The 23,302-nt window shown below is 56.0% G+C and overlaps 1 protein-coding gene and 1 long non-coding RNA gene across 15 annotated transcripts in view; one reads left to right on the forward strand and one right to left on the reverse strand.

The window, feature by feature from the left end:
• LOC140602551 (BEN domain-containing protein 5) overlaps positions 1–23,302 on the forward strand; it is a 1,370,322-nt gene that overhangs the window by 1,194,440 nt on the left and 152,580 nt on the right. The window lies entirely within an intron of this gene.
• On the reverse strand, positions 2,355–8,451 carry LOC140602549 (uncharacterized). Its single transcript, XR_012005481.1, has 2 exons — positions 8,319–8,451; positions 2,355–6,748 (listed from the first exon to the last, which is right to left on the reverse strand). It is a non-coding gene; the product is annotated as an uncharacterized lncRNA (long non-coding RNA).

Below are 23,302 nucleotides of genomic sequence, written 5' to 3' on the forward strand. Positions count from 1 at the left end.
AGTGAGCTTCAGGAGTGACTCTCAGGGCCCAAGGAGGGCGCAGGCGCGACCAGCAGAGGGAAGGCGGCGGGGGAAGGCCTGTGGCCTTAAGCCCCCACCCCCACTGCAGCCCCCCAGTTCTGCACAGCTGCCCCCCGCGTTCTCTGCCCACAGCTCCCTCTGGAGAGCCGCTATCTGTCCAGCGAGGCCCCGGAGGAGCCTGCAGGCCCGTCCCCCCCTCCCCCGCCCGCCCCGGGGCGCACCGTCCAGGGCTCTGCTTCCGCGGCATTTCTGTCAGTCCCAACAGGTGCTTGACTGTTGTCCTTCCCCCAAGAGCCGTGAGCACGTTTTAGGGCACAATGACCAGGGGAGGGTGGAGCAGACAAAAGGGGCTCAAAAGTTGCATAAACAGATGAGTGAGCGAATGCCCGAAGCCCCGGAAGGCTCAGTGCTTCCTCGGCACCCCAGGAGGTTGGGGGTGGGAGTGGGGGTGGGCATGGGGACCCGCGAGGGACCCGCCGAGGGACCCGGCCGCAGGCTGTGGGACGTTGCCCTGGCGTGGCCACGGGGATGGAGAGGAGGCTGGAGGGACACGGTCAGACTCGTGCATCAGGGCGGCATCAGGGCGGCGGCGGCCGTGGCGGGACCGTGGGCGGTGACAGGGGAGGCCGGCAGGAAGCGGGGGCAGAGGCACGCAGGGCCTGGGGCGTGGAGGGCGGGCAGAGCAAGATACAAGTGTGTGTTCGGGGTGAGGACACTGTGACCTGCTGATTAGACCGACGGGAGAAGAGCCGACTGGGTGACGACAGCCCCACTCCTGGTTTGGCTGAGTAGGGCCGCAGTGCTGTGGTTCACTGGGCGGGGACAGGGGTTTGTCCCCCAGGGACACTGAGGCAGGGCTACAGACAGACACTTGTCCAATCGGAATTCTTGGCTGGTGACGAATCCCACTGTGGGACAGCAGCATCCAAATCTGGGCCTCCTGTTCGGGGCCCCGCCAAGCCCCAGATAAGCAGTTGGCAGGATTGCCTTTTGGGGTTTTTTTGGTTTTGTTTTTAAAAGATTTTTATTTATTTATTTATTTATTTATTTATTTATTTATTTATTTATTTATTTATTCATGAGAGACACACAGAGAGAGAGAGAGAGAGGCAGAGACACAGGCAGAGGGAGAAGCAGGCTCCATGCAGGGAGCCCAACATGGGACTCGAGCCCTGGTCTCCAGGATCACACCCTGGGCTGAAGGCGACGCTAAACCACTGAGCCACCCAGGCTGCCCAGGGTTGCCTTTTGAAGTCAAGACAGGCGGTAGCCCTGGTGAGGGCCACTCACCCGCCCAAAAACGAGCTGAGGACTGTCGTTCTGAAGGAGTAGGCCTGAGTCTCATCTCCATTAGGAACCAGACTCGGACGGCAGCATTTGGTCCCTCCTCATGTCAGCTTCACCCACTAAAATGGGAACCAGGACGCTGTGTCCCACGGTGTCCCACAGTGTCCCCGTGAGGCCCTAGTGGTGAAGGGAGAGGGGCTGCTCAGGGAGGAAGCAGGAAATGGCACAGCCGAGTGGGAGGGAGCGGCAGGCAGGGCCCCAGGGACCCTGTGCCCGGCCTCCTCCCCAGGGGCTTCCTCGGGCCTGGAGGCAGGGAGGCCCGGCTGATGCCCCAGATCGTGCGCTCCACCCAGACGCTGGCCGAGGGCTGGGCTTCCCTCCACACTGGGCGCTGCTGCGGCTCTTGCCTTAGAAAACTGCCCTCCAGGAGGCTCCCCACGCCCCCCCGGGCACCCAAGGGCCCCAGCTGCCCTGGCCCGCCCCCCCCCCCCCCCCTTTCCACTGTGAGCCAGCTCCCTGCTCCTGTTCGGAGTCAGGAGCCCTGCCCGGCACCTTACAGAACTTCCTCCCTGCCGGCCTGCCTGAAGCCCCGCTGCCCCGAGGGAGTCGGGAGGGGACTCGCCGCCTCCTCCTCTGGGTCAGCTCCCGCCACTGCTCACTGCGGGGCTGTCTTCCCAGGAACCTTCCCGAATGTTTCCCCATTCCATTTGCTCCTGTGTCTTTCCCACTTGCCAGTCCAAGGACTTCTCAAGGACGGCGACTGTCTCCCTTACACGCCCCGTGCCGAGCACCCCCATCCGTGGAGCGCGGATGCGCAGCTGCGCCTTCTCCAGAGGAAGGGGCCGCTGTGCCCCGCAAGTGGCCCGCAGTCCCGGGGGACGCCAAGGCCGCCAGGCCCCCTGCAGCCAGCACGTCCCCTGGGCTTTCCCAGGAAGCCCGTCTCCCCAGAGCTGCCGGCCCAGCGTCGCTCACACGCACGTCGGTTTTAACCCCATTCGTGGGGCCGAGGCCACGTAATTGGATTGAGCAGACGCTGACAAGGTCGGTTTGACAATTACATTAATCTTTTATTAAACACGGGCCCCGAGCTCCAGCCAGGCTCGTCTGCTCGCCGGCCCCAGACGTGCTCCGCATACCCCGTCCCCCACGCCTCCTTCCCGCCGGCGGGACAGTCCCCGCGAGGCCAGCGGCGTCAGGTGCTTCCTGGGCCCGGCCAGTCTGAGCCAGTCCCGCAGCCTCCCCGCCCGGCCCGGCAGCGTGGCGGGGTGCTAAATAGAAAACACTCGAACAGTCAGCCTGTATTTAGTGCTCTGTGTTACTGTCATTCCTAGTTCTGTGACAACCGCTGCTGTTAATGACTCATGACCCCGCCAGGTGCAGGAGTTGGGACCTCATGTTGCTAAGGAGGAAACTGAGTCCCAGGCAGGGCAAAACGTGTGCTCAGGGTCTTACATGGGGACAGAGAGCAGCAAACAGCAGGACCAGACTGTCAGGGACAGGCCGGGTCCCGAGGGCCGTCCTCGCCTCCCAGGGTAGGGGGTGACTGGGGGTGATGCTGGGCACCGTGTGACTGTCGCGGGGCCGAGGGCCATCCTCGCCTCCCAGGGCAGGGGCAACGGGGGGCGATGCCGGGCACCCTGTGACCGTCGCAGGGCCTGGCGCGTGCTCAGCACAGCTCTGTGAATGGACGCAGGAGGACCGCGCACGGAGCGTACGGAGCGTGTGCAAGCTGCAGCTAGAATCGCAGAGAAGGGGGATCGCCTTCCGGGGAGAAGGCAGCTGGAGGTGGACAGGAGCCCTTAGGACTCGGAGAGAAGAGGGGACAGAAAGCCCCAGCTGAGGTGCAGCACAAGCAGAGGCTGAGCTGGAGCAAGAGGGCTGGGGGCAGGGGGCCGTGGAGACGGTTGGGAAGGTGAGGCTGGGCAACACGGCAGGGGCCACGTCCCAAAGGCTTGGGGACCACGGAAGGGTTCCGCCAGGGGGCATGCCGTCCACTGTGCGTGCAGGAAGTTCACTCTGGCTTCAGTGGGGAGGCCCGGGAAAGGATGTACTTGAGGCGGGGAGGTGGTCGGGAGGCGGCTTCGGGAATCCGGGCAAGAGGAAACAGGCTCAGGGGTTGTGTGGACACGAGGGCAAGGAGGGGCCGGAGAGGGGGCCAGGGACAGAGGGCTGCACAGCCTCAGGCAAAGGCGCATTGGTTTGGGGGCTGGGGGCACCGGGGAGCAGGTGCCACACCAGGTCCAGGGGTCAGCTGGAGCACTTGCCCCCCAGGGTAGCGCCTCAGGGTATCACCTGGGATATCACCTCAGGGTATGACCTGGGGTATCACCTCGGGTAGCACCTGGGGCATCACCTGGGGTATCACCTGAGGTATCACTTGGGGTTATCACCTCAGGTAGCACCGGGGGTAACACCTCAGATAACACCGAGGTATCACCTGGGGTGGCACCTGGGTAGCACCTCGGGTGTCACCTGGGGTAGCCCCTGGGGTGGCACCTGGGTAGCACCGCGGGTATCACCTGGGGTGGCACCTGGGCAGCACCTCCGGATATCACCTGGGGTAGCCCCTGGGGTAGCACCTGGGTAGCACCTCGGGTAGCACCTGGGGTAGCCCCTGGGGTGGCACCTGGGTAGCACCTGGGGTAGCCCCTGGGGTGGCACCTGGGTAGCACCTGGGGTAGCCCCTGGGGTGGCACCTGGGTAGCACCTCGGGTATCACCTGAGGTGGCACCTGGGTAGCACCTCAGGTATCACCTGGGGTAGCCCCTGGGGTGGCACCTGGGGTAGCCCCTGGGGTAGCACCTAGGTAGCACCTCGGGTATCACGTGGGGTAGCCCCTGGGGTATCACCTGGGGCATCACCTCGGGTAGCACCTGGGGCAGCCCCTCGGGTAGCACCTCAGGTAGCACCTGGGTAACACCCGGGTGGCACCTGGGGAGCCCCTGGGTAGTCCCTGGGGAGCACCTGGGGTAGACCCTCTGCACACTCCTGCTGTTGCTCGCCTGCCCCCGTGCAGGGAAGCCACTCGCCCCGCTGCGTAGTGCTGCGGCTGGGGGCGCCTCCAGGAGCAGGACAGCAGGAGGGCCGAGTCCGCGGAGCGCCCAGGGATCAGTGGGTTGGTCGTGCGAAGCTGTGGGGTGCTGGCTGGCAGGTGGCAAGCACTGGGGCCGCGGTGGCAGCTGATGCTCAGCCTCAAGAGCAGTGAGGTGCGATGCAGAAGACGCGGGGTGGAGGGGCCCCAAGTTGAGAACAAGCAGTGTCATCGTCCGAACAAGTGCTGGGCCAGGGTGTGCCTTCCTGGGTCTCCTCGGGGCCATGGCCGGTGGCGTTACCTGCTCCAGACACGCCACAACCCGACAGGCGTGCTCCTCCCTCCCTCGTGTTTTCCTCGCTAAACAACCTATGCAACCGCTCCTGAGCCAGTGGTGTTCCTACGTGTCTTTGCCGCCAGGAGCCTCACTCAGAGCCTCGCCCAGGACCCTTCGCGGAACCCTGTGGAAGGACAGGAGAGCGAGGACAGCCCGGCAGGCAGGCCGCTCCCGCAGTCAGCGACAGCCAGCAGCTGTCACTGAGTCCTTCCCTCGGTCTAGTGACAGACCCGAGGCCGGAGGGCAGAGGCGCTTCCCTGAGCCCCCTCAGCAAGTCGACAAGAGGGCGACGGGGCCTAGCTGGCCCTTGCCGGCAGGCGACTCGAGGCCACCTTCCCCTTCTCCCGGGCACAGCCCTCCTGGCCTCACTCAAGGTCCCGACCCCCGCCCGACGGCTTCCCACCTGGCCCTGCCCGCCTCGGGGCCTGGGTTTGCAGGGGATGCTGGGCTGCGGGCGTCGGGGAGCAGAGGGCGGCAGCCGGCGGGGACAGTCGTGCTCTCTGTGTCCCCGCTGAGGCAGGCTGCCTCTCAGAGGCCCCGGCGCTGGGGAGGGGCTGGCCCTGAGTGGGGGAGCAGGTGGGCTCAGCCCCTGGGCGCGGCCCTCCCCGCGGCCCAGCCTCCCGGGACGCAGCCACCCAGCCTGGTGCCCGTCGGCGGCCCAGCAGAGGCAGGGGACGCGTCCCTTGGTAGCACGCGCCTGTCCTCTGGGACCGGCCTGGGTCACTCTCCACGTCACTCCCGCGCCCGGGTCTCCGTAGGGGCCGTGCCCCCTGTCCCGCGCTGCGGGCTCTCAGGCCCTGTCCGCCTGTCACCTGGGTGGCTCCCGCAGCCCCGAGCTCAGGGCAGCCTCAGGACGCCCGCGCCCCCGGGCACGCCTTCAGTGGGGCCACCGCTGCCCCTGGGTGCTGTGGGCGCCTCGCGGAGAGGCACCTGGGTGGGCGCTATAGGGCGGGCCGATTGCCCCCGGAGGCAACCTTCCAGCAGGTGCGCGACCATCAGCCGGATCCCTGGAAAGTCCTGTGTTGCCTTGGGCAGGTCCCTTCGCCTCTGAGCCTCGGCTTCCACACCTGAGAGGCAGTGGCGCTGCCAGGTGACCAGGTTGGACAAGCAGGAAACGCTGACTGCGCAGGGACTCGTCCCCCGCGCGCCTTCACCCCCTGCCCTGCCCTCTCCTGCAATGTCACGCTCAGACTCACAAAGTACTTCTAGAAGCCAGAGAATGATGCCAATCAAAGTAGGACAGATCGCACCCTCGATGGGACAAGGAAGGGTCTGAGGCCCTCCCGTGACCCCAGCTGGGCGTCCCCTGCCACACGCGGCCGGCCCCTCTGACGTCGCCCTGGGCAGCTGCGGGGACAGGCCCAAATCCCGACCCGCGGAGCTTGGGGACGCCCACGAGAAGCACGCCGGGCACCAGGCTATCTGCCCGGATGCTGAGTCTCTGTCACCTGAGACTATTTAAGACGCTGTTTTGGTGGCACTCGGGATGCCCAGCAGCAGCCCCAGCAGTGCTTTCTGGAAGCTGGTGCCCGAGGCGGGTGCTGATTGGCCCGAGGGCTGTGCAGAGCCACCGCGGACATGCTCGCCCTCGGTGTCCCTCGGTGTCGCGGAGTGGCCCCGGGGGCTGAGCTCGAGATGCCCCACCTGCCCGGTGCTGATTAAGCCCTTCTTGCTGAGCCGGGAGCTAAGCCTTCGGCGAGTCGGGGCGGGATCGGGCGCCGGGAGCAGGCGACTGGCCCCCCAGCTGGGCTACATCACTCAAGGACCCCCGGTGATGCAACCAGAGGACTTAACGGTGCCCCCTCAGCGAGTGTTCCAGACGGCTGAGGCCGACCCTCTGGGCCACCTTGGATCAAGGCCCCGTGGTGCTTCCCCGCGCTGGAGGACCTGCACTCAGGGAGGACTCGCGGGCTCAGAGGTTGGGACCTCGGCCACGCTCACTTGGCTCCGGCCCCGCGGCATCCTCCGTGCATTCCGGCCGCGTCCATTCGTTTCGCCGGATCTATGGGGTGGCTGCAGTACCGCGGCCTGTGTGATGCTGGGGTCTGAAGGAGTCCTCGCGGGCTGTGTCCCTGGGGAGGGCGACAGACAGAAGGACAATCGGGCAACGGCAGGCAGCGGTCAGCGCTCTGCAAGAGTGTGCTGGGGCCGGAGACCTGGGGCGAAGGTGCCGTTTAGGGGGTCGGGGCCGTCCTGTGAGAAAATGGCATTTGAGCAGAGACCCAATGGGGCGAGAACCAGCCCAGGTGGCCGCTTGGAGACCGCATTGCATTCCAGGCCCAGGGATCTGCGCGTGCAGAGGCTCTGAGGCCGGGCGCGTCCCAGCAGAGCAGGGGGCCAGGGACGCCTGGGGTGGGGCAGGACCGGGCGTGGGGAGGTGCGCGGGGTGAGGCGGGGCCGGAGCCGTGGCTGCCTCGGGGACCGGACCGCCGCCGTGTGGGGGGCGGGCAGAGGGTCAGGCCTTCGTGCGTGCACCTTCGGCGGCTCTGGGAAAGGCTTCCCACGCCTGGGCCCCGGACTCCAGGAGGAAAAGAGGCACGGAGCGGTGAGGTGTGGACAGGCAGTGAGCGGGGCCGTGGGGTCACGGCGGGGCTCCTGCGGACCTGGCCTACGCCACCTCGCCTTCGCCTCCCCTGCACGCATTGCACGGGCCGCCGGGGCTCGCCACCTGGCCGTGTGCGGAAGAGGACAGTGGCCACGTCAGGGCCGGACAGAGGCTGTTGGGAGAGCCAGGGCCGAGGTGAGGAGCTGCCGTCACCCAGGCAGGGGCTGCGACGGTGAGGGGCCCCGAGGGCACCTGTCGGGCGGCGGGAACAGGCTCACGGAGAGCGGGGCCAGCCCAGGTGCCTGCATCTGGCGGGAGCTCCCGGGGCCAGGGTGCCCGGTGTGACGCTGAGGGAACTGGCACGTCCCCGCCAGGCCCAGGGCTCCGTGGCCACAGACACGGCGCCAACCCGAGCAGGGGCCGAGCACAAAGACTGGGTTTCTGAACCAAACGGCCCTGAGATTGGCTCCCTGGCCCACGTCGTGGGGTCCCTGGGAAGCCTTCGATGACGAAGCTGTGACCTCCTGGCGGGGTCCGGGGCGCAGGTGGGCAGGCAAACGGGGCCTTCTCGCCTCCTGCTTTCCTCCCCGGTGCGTGTGCGGAGCCGCATCGGCCCGAGGGACCGCGGAACTCCCACTCCCTGAGCCGCAGCTGGCGGGGCAACGGGCCCCAGCGGGCTCCCCGGGCGTGGGGTGCGCCCACGAGCCGCAGGAGGCAGCGGGGGACCTGAGGCGGTGCTGCTGCCCACCGGGACCCAGGGCGCAGGGACCCAGGCCTCCCTCCTCCCTCTCTCCCCCTCTCACCTCCCTCTTTCCTCCCTCCCTCCTCCCCCTTCCCCTTCCTCCCTGCTCCCTCCCCCTCTCCCCTCCCTGGTTCTCCCCTCTCCCCTCTCCCCTCCCTCCCTCCCTCCCTCCCTCCTCCCCCATCCCTTCCCCCTCCCCCGTCCCTTCCTCCCTCCCCCTCCCCTCCGTGCTTCTCCCCTCCCTCTCCCTCCCTCCATTCCCCCTCTCCCCTCCCTCCTCTTCTCCCTTCCCCCTTCCTCCCTCCCTCCATCCCTCCTCCCTCCCTCCTTGCACACACACCCTCCCAGCCTCTACCATGTGTCCATGTCTGATCTCCACGTTGCGTTCTGATCTGTCACAGGAACAGGAGTCTGCTGTCCCTGAGCCATAGGATGGGATGAATATGCAAATCTCTTTGTCCCTCTCATTTGATTTGTTGTAATGAGATTTCTCTGGCATCTTGTCCTCCGCAATAGAAAAAAAAATGCCACCTCCTTCCTCCAGATGTCGTTTTAGATATGTTAACCCCATAATGTGAGGGACGCAGTGGTTGTAGGCCATGAAGACACTGACAGGCTGCCTGGTCCTGAGCTGGGACGGAAGCCCCCCTGCCGCAGCAGTGAGTGCGTGAGTGAGGCTGGGGGTTCGTGGAGGCCGAGGCGGTGGCATCAGAGACAGGCCTGGTCTGAATGTGAGTGCCCAGCCCTGTGTGAGGTGGAGGATGCAAAGGAAATCCGAGGCCCTCCCTTCAAGGAGCTTACAGTTTTCCTGGATTGAAGTGGGGGTCCAGGAGGGCTTCGCGGGGAAGGGGGCTCCTCCCTCAGGGACTGCAGCCCCACAGACACAGCCCCCCTCGGCGTGATTGCTCCTGGAGTCTGGAAGGCCCTCGCCCCAGGGAGGCCGCCTGCTTTGAGCTCTGTCCGTGGCTGTGGACTGCCAGCCGCCACCTGAGCAAGTCAGGAAAATGAAGCGTGTGCCCTTTTCCCTCAACCTTAAGCCATCACACCTCAGATCCGGTGGGTCCCATCCAGGCGTCTCCTCACTTGGGCTATTTCCATCCATGCCTGTGACTCCCTTGAGAGGCGCCTCTCATCTCTGGGAAGACGGTGTCCCTGCTTTGGAGAATGGGGACAGCCATAAAACCGACGTGCCCCTGCAAACCACCCTCCCCTGGTGAATATACTGTTGCCCCGTGGCGGCCGCTCCAGCAGCAGCCGGCCACCTTGCCGAGCCCCCCGCAGCTGCCCGCAGCCTGCCTTCGCTGGCTCAACAAACGCTTCGTGAGAACCCCCTACGTGGCGCGCCCCGTCCTGGGGTGACACATACCCAGGATTCCTGTCCCGAGGAGCCTCTGCTCTAGTTGAGGACAGGGACGAGAAACAAGTCAGCAAACGTCTGATCTAATTTCAGGTCATGTTCCATGTTATGGAGAAAATAGACATCAAATTAATTCAGCAAGCGTATATTATTTTTAAAGATTTATTATTTATTTTACGAGAGAGTGAGCGTGTGAGTGTGAGAGCAGGGGGAGGGCAGAGGGAGAGAACATCCCAGCCGACTCCCTGCTGAGCGTGCAGCCCTGTGGGCGGCTCCATCTCAGGACCTGAGGTCATGACCTGAGCCGAAACCAAGAGTTGGGTGCTTGACCAACTGAGCCACCCCGGCGCCCTCAGCAAACGTCTTTAAGTCCCAAGGCCTTGTGACGGGTGCTGGCCTGGATGCCGTGGGGCTGGCCTGCTCTCCTACCGCCCCGGCCCCTCTGTGCCGCACACAGGATGGATCTTCCCTTTCCCTCCCCTGTCTGCCCACCCGCCTCCCTCCCTCCCTCCCATCCTTCTTCCCTCCATCTTCTTTTCTTCCCCTTCTTTCCTTCCCCATTCAGACACCATACACCTTGACGTGTAATGTGTTGAGCATTGTGTGACGGGAACTGTCACAGCCGCCCTCAAATTGCCCTCCATCTCCATGGGCCACCTCTTTACACACTCGGGGAGCCCTACCCAACCCAGAGGGACCCTGTCCAGCTGAGAGTTCATATGGCCCTGTGGCTTCACTTCCTTCTTTTGCATTTAGGTGTATCCTGTCTTGTATTACACTAACATGTGCCTGTGTATCAGGTTTTATGCATGTGCGCATGTGCACATACAGCTCCATATACTTGCGTGATAATGTGCAGTTAGGTGTAGATGCCTGTAAGAGCATATCCTGCTTGAGTGTGTGTGTTGGATTTGGTTTAAAGTTATCTATTTACCTATTTTGAAATGTCTGTTTGTTTTTTTACACCATTAATGCCCTTATGTTATGATTGTAGCTTTCTTTTTTTTTTTAAGATTTTATTTATTTACTCATGAGAGACAGAGAGGCAGACATACAGGCAGAGGGAGAAGCAGGCTCCATGCAGGGAGCCCGACGTGGGACTTGATCCCGGGACCCCGGGATCACCACCTGAGCCAAAGGCGGACACTCAACCACTGAGCAACCAAGGCATCCCTGACTGTAGATTTATGATACGTGTTAACATCTGAGAGGCTAAGCATCTCCCTCTTTTACAGCACCTTAATCTTGCCATTTACTCCTCCAATTTCGGAATGATTTTTTTCAGGATTAATTTTGAATAAAGTCTATACAGTGGGGAAAAAATGGGTTGGAAATATACATTTGGGGCAGCCCAGGTGGCTCAATAGTTTGGCGCCACCTTCAGTCCAGGGCGTGATACTAGAGACCCAGGATCGAGTCCCGCGTTGGGCTCCCTGCATGGAGCCTGCTTCTCCCTCTGCCTGTGTCTCTGCCTCTCTCTGTCTCTCATGAATAAACAAATAAAATCTTTTTTTAAAAAAAGGAAATATATATTTGGAAATTAACATTTTTATACCATTCAGCTTCCTATACAAAAAGAGGGCATGTATTTTCACTTATTCAAGTCTCCTGTTACATCCTTCAGTGAAGCTTTATAGTTTTCTTCACTCAAGTCCCTACACAATTCTTGTTAAAATTATTCCTTAAGATTTTATATTTTTGCTGTTACTGTGACTGGAATATTTTCAAATTTTAGTTTTAATCTTAATTCCTGTTGATATTTAGGAAAGTCACTAATTTATTTTGTATTTATTTGTATTAAGCCTACCAATTTTGCTTGGGAGTTTTTTAGTTGGTAATTTTAGGGCTTTCTAGTTAAATAATCGTATCATTTACAAACAATGATAATTTGTCTCTTCCTTTCCAACTTTATAATTCTGAATTACATTTCTCACCACACTACATTGACATATCTTTTATATCATTGACTATGTTTTATATATATTTGAAATAATGATACTTGTCTTATTCCTAATTTTTATGAGAATACCTGTGCTGTTCACTATGAAACTGGACCTCATTTTAAGATAGATATTCTTTAGCATGTTGAGGAAGTACCTTCCATTTTTAGGTCACTCATTTTTTTAAAAAACTGTCATCGAGTGTTTTCACTTTATCAAATGACTATCAGTTCTCTGATTTGACCTGATATCACTAGTACACTTCATTAACTCATCTTTGCATTCCTGATGTGAACCTTCTTGATCTTGCTACATTTGATTTACAAGTATTTTATTTAGGACTTTGGCTTTTATAAGCACAAGAGAACATTTTTTTATGGCTTTGATATTGATCTTATGGTTATCTTAATTGAGTAGCTTCCCATCTTTACGTATGTGTTAGAAGAGATATTTAAAGAACTGTCTAACCTCAAATATTTGGGGGAAATGCACATAAAACCACTTGAGCCAAGAGCCTTTTTATAATTTCTCATTTTCTTCTATGGTTACTCAGGATTTTTGCTTCTAAAGTCAATATTGAAAAAAAAATAAAGTCAATATTGATAACATCCAAAAACTTATCTCTCTTATCTTGACAACCTTGTCTGTTATCATTTTTAAAAATTCTCCTTTGTTGTTATAACCTCTTTATTTTGATGGTTTATGTTGGTCGCTTTTTTTCTTAATTTTGTTTCCAGAGGTTTATCATACTTACTGCTTTTGTAAAAAGAAAAAAATGCTCTGGATTTCTTCATTAAACTTATTATTTTTCTGTTTGCTAATTTATTCATTTATAGCTTTATTACTTTTTTCTACTGGCTTTCAGAGGTTTCTTTTTGGTTCTCTTTCCAGATTATGTAGTTGTAGTCTTATTTACTTTTCGTAGTCCTTCCTATTTAGTTAAGGATGCATATGAGCTTAAGAATTTCTCTTTGAGCATAATTTTGGCAACATTCCATTAGTTTTATAAATTGTTCATTTTTATTTTTGTTGTTTTCTAAATATTTTGTAATTGTATATTTTTTTTATCCTATGACATAACATTTTTATAAAGGTGATTTTAATCTCCATGTGGCATTTAGTTGCAGCTGTTTCTATTGTTGTTGAGACATTAATACCGATTTCTGGTTTTAGTAGACATGGTTAGAGAATGAAAATTATACATATTTATATATTGTTTGGAATTTACCAAATTATTCTGTTTGTGGAGTAAAAAAAAATTGTCATACATCATTGACTCAATCTAATAGATTATTTTATTCAAATCTCTTGCTTATTTATGTTTTAATATTTTTCTTTATATTTTTAACATTTAATGAGTATAAAATAATACAGTTATGTATATAAACTATAAATCATAATCATCTGATGAACACCTGTGAATTCACCACGCAACTCAAGAATTTGAACATTACCATTAACTCACATTTATCAATGTCCTATCTCTTTGCTTACTCTCAGAGTTAACTATGGTCATTAATTTTATGTTTATCATTTCTTGCTTTTTATTTTTTATTTCATTTTTTTAAGATTTTATTTATTTATTCATGAGACACGAGAGAGAGGCAAAGACACAGGCAGAGGGAGAAGCAGGCTCCATGCAGGGAGCCCGACGTGGGACTTGATCCTGGGACTCCGGGATCAGGCCCTGGGCTGAAGGCCGGCGCCAAACTGCAGAGCCACCCACGCGTCCCCATTCCTTGCTTTTTAAATACACTTTTTAAAATCACTTGTGTATGAATGTCTGAAAATAGAAATGGCATAATTGACTGTCTCTGTCTATGCATGATATCTAGGCTCCTGCTCCAATTTCTGTCACTTTCTCCTTGATTTTCAAATATTTGTTGCTTTAAATATTTGGATACTTTGTTGGTTGCAATAACTTCCTGACTGTTAAGTCTTCAATGCAGATTTTGCTTCTTATCAATTTAATGTGACCCACCTCTTCCTTGGTAATGGTTCTTGCCTCAAATTCTGCTTTATTATTAACATTGTCACCTCTTCTTTCTCTTAATTGAGTTTGCCTGGAATATTTGGGAAGCTTAATTTTTTACCTTACTGTGTAATTTTGCCTGAGGTTCAATAGATAGCGATGTTTAAGATGTTGTGCTCTGAGACCAGATTGGGTTTAAATCCCAGTTCTGCTGTTAGCTGCTCGACCTGGGGCAGGCTTCTCAGGGGTAACAGTATCCCCGCCTCATGTGGTTGATGGGTGGCCTGCATGAGATGATGCTTGAGAAATGCTTAGCACAGCACAATATGGACGGCAAGTATGCAGTGGACATTAGCTATTTTGATTCGATTATCTCTTATAACTTGCACATAACTTAATATTTGCATTTCAGCTTGAGAAATTTTGCCCTCCCATAGAATAATTTAAACTGTTTACCATAATTTCATATCTGGTGCATTTGACCTTAATCATCTGTCATCCACTTTTACACTTTCTCTTTTATGTATATTTTGCTCTTAATGGTGTTTTCTCTCTTTCTGTGAACTATATTTTCTTTGTTGATATCTTTTGTATTAATTTAGAAGTTAAAAAAAATCCTCTTTTAATTTAATTATCTAATGCATGCCTTAAACTATATGACAGACGCAGTTACCCTCACATTTCTCTAATTGTTGGTTAAGAACAAAGCAATCATTTTTACTTCTCTTTATACAGCTTAGAATCTCAGGTGCTTTTAGTCCCCTTGCCATCTTTCTCAACACTTGATTCTTCTTTTCTAACGTCAAATGCTAAGCTTAGCTGTCAACCTGTTTTCCTTCCTGTGTGATATTTTCTTCATCCTTGAAGTTTATTTTGCCAAGATCTTGCTACTTACGGTTTTTATCTTCATGCATATTGCCAAATCACTGATCTCTTTCGGGTTTTTGACTCAGGTTGATATTGTTTTGCTTTGCTTTTGTTCTATTCTAGTTAATTACGTTTTTTTTCCCAATTATGTTTTTGTCACTTTTATTTTTATTACACGCTCCCCCCTTCTCCCAACTATTGATCATTCTTAGACTCCATTCTTGTCTCCTGAATCTATCACCTTCTTTCTCATCATTTTCATCGCTGACACTTTCTTCTGCCTTCTTTGAGATGTACTCAAATTAGTCCTCATCACTGATTCTGCTGCCTGCAGTATCAATTCTGTCCTTTTCTTACTCTCAGGGGAACTTTAATTTGCTATTTTATTTTGTGTTCCTTTGCCATACCATCCCAGTCCAGTCAACTCCTTCTGTGTCTCTGCCTTTTCCTCATTGTACTTCTTGCTCTTCTTAGAAGCCAAGTCCTCTGACACCTATTGAAGGATTCCAAGCAGATGGCCTCTGAAACGGTTTGAATTTCTTTTCAAAATTTCTTTCTCCAAGTCTTCAGGGCAATCTTTCCTTTTCCTTTTGCTTTAATACCCCTTCATGGTCTCATCTTTTTGTTTCCTTAGAGATTTTATTTTGTTTTGCTTTGTCATCTTTGAATACAGTCAGGTCTACATGGACCTAGCATTTACAAACAGGAAGCCTAAGAGGGAAGCATCGCTGACCCCTCACTAGTTTAGGCCCCAAGTGCAAGTCGACTTTCTCTGCCCTAGTTTCTTTTCTGAGGTTTCACAACAGTGTGCTTTTACCAGCCTGACACTGGCTCTTGTCCAGGATGGCTTCTAGATTTTTCTGACTGCAGGATTAGATATAGTTTGTACTTCCTCCTCTCCCAGAGTGGTGCCTAAAAACCCCTCCTTGCCCCAGCATGCTCTACTTCCAGAGCGCTTCCTGTCCTGTCCCTGTTTACAAGGCCTCTCCTGAAATGTCTAAGTGTTCCTGGATGCCAGCCCTCCCTCTGCTTCCCATCGTGCTACATGCATAGAGCTGCTGTTTCTGAAATCATGTTAGGAAAAAAACCCAACAACAAGAAGAGGAGAAGACCATAAGGTCAGGGAGGGGGAGGGCGGTGCAGGACTCAGTCGCTGGCTGGCTCAGAAGACACGTCTCTAACGTGGTGGGCTCTTGTTTTCCTGTTCACCACATCCTCGGTTTGGGAACAGGATGTGCAGGAAGTGAAGTTTTTTCCTTCAGTGGGCAAGGGTATATTCAAAGGATAGAGCCCTAAAATTACCCCACTCCAAAATTTGACCTAATTTATAGTACAATTGCCAATTTTTATTTTGTGTATCTTCGTGAGACCTGTAGGACAGAAAGTGTCACATTAAGTTTCATTAGTCTGCTACTGTATCGATAACTGAACACCTCAGTGAAGGATCATTTTATATGCTTCATTCATTCATTCACTTATTTATTCATTCATATATGTCTGCGTCCTCTACTAGACTGAGTTGGGAAAACCGTGGATTTTCATCATTTTACTCCCACCTCAGTGCAGGAACTGGCATCTGATATGTGCTCGATGAGTATTTGGTGAATGTATGACAGCCCAGCACAAAACAGGGCAGAGTGCTGAGCCTCTCTATGAATCAAATTGTATCTTGAAGTCTTAGTGCTGGGAGTCCTCATCAAGTGTACCACATGTTCACAATATTTTAAACATTCTAATATCTGCTAACTTGACGCTAAAAACAGCCTGGAATTAGGCAAGACAGATATTATTCTTCCCAGTTTACAGATGAAAAAACTGAGACCCAGAAGGAGGCAGAGCTGTGCTCCTGGTCACACAGGGTCACATGTAGGACCAAGAACCACAGCACCACATCCCTCCCCGCTCACAGGGCTGGGCTCTTCTCTGGAGCAGCTGCTGCCTCCTAGGTCTGGTCGTGTCGATGGGAGAAAAACAAGAGTGGTCTGAAAGGGCCAAGGGAGGCTGCCTGGATGACTGGAGCTAGCACATGAGGGTAAAGACGGACAAAAGAGAGGAGTATCGTAGACCGGGGACAGCTGGAGTAAAGACATGGGTGGGGTCAGAGGGCCATGGGGAGCTGGACCAAAGGCACTCCTGTACTTGGGGGTGAGCGCAGACACTAAAACCCTCCCAAAAGGTTCAGCCAAGAATCCCTATCTCACCTTATTCCTGATGCCCCTCGCTGGCATTGTATCCCCATTGGGGTGGGGGAGAAGGGAAAGAACGGAGAGTAGAGTCAGACAAAGCTGGGCTTGAAGGCTGACTGCATTTACTGCCTTGGGCAGGTTGCATCATCTTTCTGAGACTCAGTTTCCCCCCTTGAATAACAGAATAATAATAATTGGACCTGCTGAGTTTCATGCAGATTAGATGAAAAAAATGGATATGGGGGGCATGCCACAGAGTAGGCGATAGGAACCTCTCAGTTCCCTTCTTTTCCTTCCTGGCTCTTCTGTGGGCAGGTAAGAGATGATGCCACGCTCTGTGCTCCCCAAGAATCTTGGACCATAGCAGAGCGAGAGGCAGACGGGATGGCAGACAGACAAGGCCAGGCTGCCCTCCTCCCCAGCAGGGCCACGTGCCACACTTCTCAGAGGGAGCTCTCAGCTCACGCTTTTCTCCTCTGAGCGCTGAGGCTCAGCTCCTCCTAAGTGAAGGCCTTGGCAGCTGAGCCTCCGCATATGGCGGCCTCCCTTGTTTGCTGTCAGAACAAAGCCCTGTGCTCCGTTTAAATGCCACGTGTTTTAATTGTCTGAGCAGGCTTCCCCTGCTAACCATCCAGGAAGACGAGTGCAGCGTGCACCCTGAATGAGGCACCGTCAGACAAAGCCTGGGTGTGCTGGGTAACTCGCTTCAGCTGCAGAGATGGCCCTTGAGGCCTTGCTCCAAATCCCTGGATCTTGAGGGGCTAAAATAGGAGGACCAGGGCAGCAATGGGCAGGAACTGTGTAGATCCCACTGCCCGTGAGACTGTGCTGGGTGCTTCCTGATGGAGGCACAGGGAGCTCATAGAGTAAGGACAGCCTCACTTTGGGTCACCCCACAAGCAGACCCTGAGACTAGGATTTGAGTGCAAGATATTGTTTGGAAAAGTGGAAACACAAGGCAGGGGTGGGAAATAAGACAGAAAAGGAAAGGGAGCCCATCAAGGGCATGTTATCAAGAAGATTACCTCTGTGGGCAATTGAGGCTCAGTCCTGCTGGGGACGCCGGGACACAGTGTAGAAGACCCGGGGGCACAGGGCCGGGGTGAAGGCAGTGGGTGGGAGAAGGAGGAGCACGTTCTTTGGGCCCTCTGGCCTGCCACGCGCAGGGACAGAGTGGGCTGCGTGGCCAGAGAGTGGCCTCAGGCCGAGGGTGAACATACTGTCTGTTGGATGTCAGGTCTGCTTGCCTTGAGACAGGCTGATGGGCCTGCTACAGAGCGACACACGACACCTACGTGGAAGTGATAGTAGGCAGGCAATCACTAATCGAGCACTTCCAGCTTCTAGGATGCCGAGGGTTTGGGACCAGCTGGACCTAGGTTCAGCCACTGGTCTCCTTCCTGTTGGTTTTCTCCATGAGCCTGAGCCAGATATTGGACTTCTCAAGCCCGAGCACTCTCAGCGGAACGTAGGGATACCTCTACCTTCCGCAGCATCATGAAGAGACAGCGCAGCACACAGGAGGTGCCTGGTGCCAGGAGGTGGGGCTTGAGGCCAAGAGCCTGGACCCAGGCCCTGCTCTCACTTCATCCCCAACCTTGAGCAAGGCTTGTCTCCTCCCTGAGCGCCCTCATTTCTCTGCCCATGAAATGGAGATCCCCAGCTCACAGCGCACGGGGCTGCAGCGAGATGGACGGAGTTGAAGCCCTAGAACCATCACAGGGACCCAGCCCTCCAGTCCAACCGTGGAGAAGCTCAGGAAAGGGAGCAAGGGTGCTGGTTCGGACTAGTCTCAGCTGCCAACACACCAGGTAGCCTTGGGCGGTTTCCTTCCCCTTTGGCTCTAAATGACAGGGTTGGCTGAGGTGATCTTTGAAGGCTCTGAGATCCTGGGCTTCCCCCCTGACTACATGCCAGTGGCCTTCCTCTGCCCATGTCCTGGTCACAGGCTTATGCTTTGGTTGTCATCGCCTAGCTTGGTTGGCTCCAGCCTCCCTGCTGCTTCTCAGTGGCCCCCTGTGCCCCATTGCTCTGCTCTTGGACCGATCCCAAGCCCGGTAGCCATCCTTGGTGCCCATGGCCCAGCTGAGATCACCCCAAACCAGGCCCCGGCTTTGTGGGTGTGGAGGCAGAGTTAATGTGTTGCAGGTCACTGGGGGCTGGGATGCAGGGGAGGGGGAACATGGACCAGGGCGCAGGCTCTTTGGGCCCAGTCCAGCTTTAGGAGTCATCCAGTAATCCACCTGGTCTGAAGGCAGGCTGAGGGGTTGGGGGTATGACAAGGGCCAGGCTCAGTAAGCTGGACATACCTTTCCTCTCCCTAATATTCAGCCATCAGCTCAGCTCCAACCAAGGTCCCAGCCCCTCGCATCCGCCCAGGCCCCAGGACACTTGGCCACACCCGGACCTCAAGGCATTTCTGTGATTGCTCTTTCTGTTCCTTTACTCTGGGTGTGTCTTGGGGGCCAGATCTAGTGAGGCGGGTGAATGGTTACACGAGGTGAGTTCATAGATACCAGAGTCACTGCTAGAAACCCCCACGTGCTCCCTCCATCTGTCTGGTCAACACTGAAATTCCTCCGTTAAGAGATTCATCCACTTGGATTAGTTTTTGGAGCTGTGGAAAAAACTTCGGGCTGTGAGTCAGTAGGTGAGGAACCGAGTCTCCTCGTTGCCTCCTACCTGCAGTTGTAGTACCACACTTCTCTGAGCCTCAGTTTCCCTGTATGTAAAGTGGGAATGATAATACCCAACGCCCTGAGTTGCTACCAAGAGTAAGAGACACACAGTGTGTAAAGCACGCCTTCCTTCCTAGAAGGCAGGAAGAACCAGGTGGACTGGGATGACGCCGTGCTGGAAGTCACCACCAGGTGACAGCACAAGGCATTTGTCCTGTGGCTCCCTCCTAATGAGAAGGCTCTTGAGTGATGCTTCAGATGAACCCAGGCGGTGCTGGGCTCCCCGGCCCTGCAGGCTAGTGGGCCAAGGCTGGAAGCTCTGTATCCTGCTTTTGAAGAGGAGCTGAGTCCTCTATTGGTGGAATGTGACACCCAAATTCCCCAGGGGGCTGTAGAGAAAGGGCAGCTCTGCCCCTGCCCTCCGGGGTCAGTCCGGGGGGAGGGAGGTGGAAGTGCCTACAGCTAGGCATAGACGGAGACGTGAGGAGCACTCCACCTGCAGAGTCAGAAAGGGCTTCCCAGGGAGGGCGTCAAGCCAGAGGACAGCAGGTGTCACATGGGCCACCTGTGGTTCCGTGAGCCTAGAGCACAACAGCACTCCCTTTTCACTGCCCACCAGGCGAATCTTGCCCAGGGCCCTCTAGTACCTATGGGTCCCCTCACCCCAGACAGACACGGTGTGAGGCCTCTCCCAAGAATAATTCCCATCCCCTCAGTCCTGTCCCCAGCTTTGCAAGTAAGCAAGCCCCTGGAGGTGCCGCAGCGGTTCCTCCTGCTTGGTGACCGCCAGTCTTCTCATAAAGGAAATGACCCTGGACAAGGACTCGAAGGCCCTGCATCCCCGCATTCTAAGCTCTGTGCTTCCGCTGTCTGGCTGCGAGCTCGGACCCATTTCCCATCGCATAGAGTAAGGCTGACCTAGAAGGTCCTAAGGACGCTCCGAGTTTTAACATCTAACACCCAGACAGTCTTCCTCACCCCAGGGCCTCCCTGGGAAAGTCAGCAGCCTGACAGCGTGGAAGGAGAACGTGAACCCTTCCAGGATCAGCGGAGGTGACAAGTGCATTAGTGCTTTGGAGGCCCTGTATGTCCCCTGACAATGCGACCATTGAGCTCCTGGGCAGCACTGGAGGATGGCCCACACGGCGTCCCCCACGGAGCCTGGCCGGGCACCTCCCACCTGGCTATAGGAGGAAGAAGAGGCATAGGCAGAGACAAACCATTTTCTAATCATCTGCCCAGCTGTCCAGGGGCAGAAGGAACGTCCTTGTTCTGCGGGGCCGCGGAGGGTGGAGCCTGGCCAGCGTGGGCAACGGGTTTCCACTCCAGATAAGGAGGCCATTCAGCCAAGGACACCGAAGGATGACCCCAAGGGTGCTAGCTCGTAGAACATGCCGCTCTTGATCTCGGGGTTGTGGGTTCCAGCCCCATGTTGGGTGTAGGTATTACTTTAGGAAATCAAAGGAAAGGAAGGAAGGGAGGGGTAGGGAGAGAAAAGGAAAGAGAAAAGAAAGAAAGAAAGGAAAGAAAGGAAAGAAAGAAAAGAAAAGAAGAAAGAAAGAGAGAAAAGAAAAGAAAGAAAAGAAAAAAAGAAAAAAGAAGAGAAAAGAAAAGACTCCCGAGAGTGGACGGCTCTGCTGGCAGTGACGGGCGGCTGGTCGCGGTCTAGGCCAGCCCTTCCCAAACCCGGCTGTGAATGACAACAGTCATGCTTAGAAACTGAACTCTAAGGTCTTCCAAGACCCCTCGGGAACGCGGCTGCAACTCCGTATTTTCACAGATCAAGGTGCCTTGGAGCGGGATCCTCCTGCGGAGTTTGGCCGACCTCCTGAATCTCTCCCCCTGGGGCCAGCGCTTGTCCCCGCTCGTGCCGTGCCGGGCTCGTCCAGGTCCTGTCCGGCCCAGGGCTGGCACCTGGACGAGGCTGCAGCTGCGTCCTGCTGGGTCCCAAGCCCCCTTCCATTCTGAAATACAAGTGGTTACAGGGAAGGGGGTGGGGAAAGGTGTAAGTCAGATGCATTTGAAGGAAAGCAGCTTTGAAGTCCTGAGGCCATTATGTTAATGGCATTACTCAATTTCTGGAAGCAATCCTGATTAAATATTCATTGGCTTTGATTATACTGAAATTAGGGCTAAAGCGTGAAGTCAAATTGAGGGGAGTAATGGCAGTGTAAATAATGCATGGCCTCTAAATTGAAAACACCAGCTTGTGCGGCCCCAGCTCCCCCCCCACCCCGCTTGTCACGGTGCCATTTGTTTAGAAGGTGATTAGTCCAACGAGACCATCTCTTACCAGCTGGGCCCCAGCGTTGGAAGGATCCCAGCATCCTCTGTCTCGGGGAATGCGGGAGACTTGGAGCAGACGCCGCGCAGCAGGGGGTGTTCCCCCGGGTCAGGGGCCTGGAAGCTGGGAATTGCCGTGAAGCCCCATCGCGGGGTCCCGTGTTCCCTGAGTGACACCGTCTCGGACTCAGAATAATAGAGTCTCCCCGCTGCTGAATCTTGGACGGTGTAGCCTCCGAACAGAGGAGAGGAAGCGGGGCGGGGGCACGTAGAGCAGGGCCGGGGTTAGCATGACCAGGTGAGATGCGTTAGAAGGAGCGAGGAGCGGCAGGTGAACGACTGTGCGACTGTGTGAGGGTGTGATGCGTGCTCCTCAGAGGTACATGTGAGGGCAGTTGTGGGAGCCAGAGACGAAGCCCCGCCAGGTGGAGGGCGAGGCTGGTTATGGGGGGAGGCCGGCCGGGGCCGGAGGGCGCTCAGGGGACTCGAGGGGTGCGGGGCCTGGCGGGCCTTGTCCTCCGCCTGGTCCCCCGATGCCCGGCCCGGAGCAGAGGCTGAGGACATTGGCAGAACAGGTGGGTGACCGAGTGCCCGGGCAGGCCCCCTGCTTCCAGGAGGAAGGCCATCGCTCAGACCCAGAAGGGCCCATCGCAAGAGCCGGGCGCACCGTGGCCCACGCGCTTGCCGGGCGCGGGGAGAAGCCTTTCCTTTCCGAGCAGTGCTGCCCGGAGCGCGGTCATTACCCCCGCGTCTGACCGGGAAGGCAGCGCAAGCTCAGGAGCACACGGCTGGCCGCAGGCCCCACGTCACCGCGCCCGGCTAGTGCGTAAGGCCCCGAGCCCACCCATCTTTACTCGTGAAGCCACTTTCAAAGCACCTTCCCACGGGCCCTGCACCGACCTGCGGTACATATTGGTGTGCAGGTGTTGACAGTGTCCCAGTCCCGCTCACCCCGTCCTTTCCTGCCCCCCCCCCCCGTTGCTCTGGGATCCCCAGGGGAGGCTGCGGGCCGTCCTTACGAAGGGCCGTGCAGGTGCTTTACCACATCTCGAACCTGAGAGCCCTGCAGGTGGGAGCAGCACACCCCAAGCCACAGGCTCCAGGTGTTGGTGTTCTTAATTGGATAGGAGTCGGATTACCTGGGGGTGACAGCCGGCGGGGACAGAGCAGGGGCCAGAGCAGCACAGGGAGCTGCGGGCCAGGGGCTGCGGGTCAGGGTGACTTGGAAAGGAAGCAGGGCCAGGTCCCGGCAGCCTTGAGGCCCCCAGAAGCTACGGGGTGCCCAGGAGGACAGCTGTGCCCGCAGACAACCCGACGTCGCAAGGGAAAGCTCCGCCTTTCGGATGTCCTATGGTTGCGGATGGGGTTCCTGTTTCGTGTTGTGGGGTCTGCGGTGGGGATCTTGTAGAGGACGGAGAAATGCAGTTCACCAGGCTGGTTGTCCCCGTGGCGGGAACGGTGCCACCTTGTGGCGAGGCTCAGGGCCGGGCCCAGGCCAGGGACACGGCGCGGGAGGGGCCACCCGGCGGCCTTCACCCCGAGCCGGTGCCGTCCCGCGTGACTGTCCCCCGCACCCCACCTGACGTCTGCGTTCACACGTGGCCTGTCCTGGAGTCGCTATCGTGAAGCAGGAGTCAAGGGCCCTGGGACGGACTCGGTGCTCCCCACATTGGGCACCCTGGGGCGCGCGGCCCTGCCTCTGGGTGAGCCCGGTTTCTTCTCTGTCTGCTGATCCGCTGAAGGAGGAGTCCGACCAAAGCTCTTCCCCGTGCAGATCACGTGTAGACACGCTCCCTTCTCACGCAGACGCTCCTTGCCTTGGGCCTTTCGGGGTGCCGGGCGGCCCAGGTCACAGAGGTCGCTGCCCCGCGGGGATGTGCTAGCGAGTGCCTTCCCCACCCGAGCAGGGAGCGAGCAGGGAGCTGGCGTGACAGGCTGGCCTGGGGTGAGCACCGCCCCCCCAGCCCCGTCTTCCCCTTACTGCCTCAGTGGCCCCTGCGCGTGGGCGCTCTTACCTCTGGGGCTGTGGAGGGAAGACCCAGCGGGGCACTGCTGC

The sequence above is a fragment of the Canis lupus genome, chromosome 13 (assembly GCF_048164855.1).
Source record: "Canis lupus baileyi chromosome 13, mCanLup2.hap1, whole genome shotgun sequence".
Classification (NCBI taxonomy): domain Eukaryota; kingdom Metazoa; phylum Chordata; class Mammalia; order Carnivora; family Canidae; genus Canis; species Canis lupus.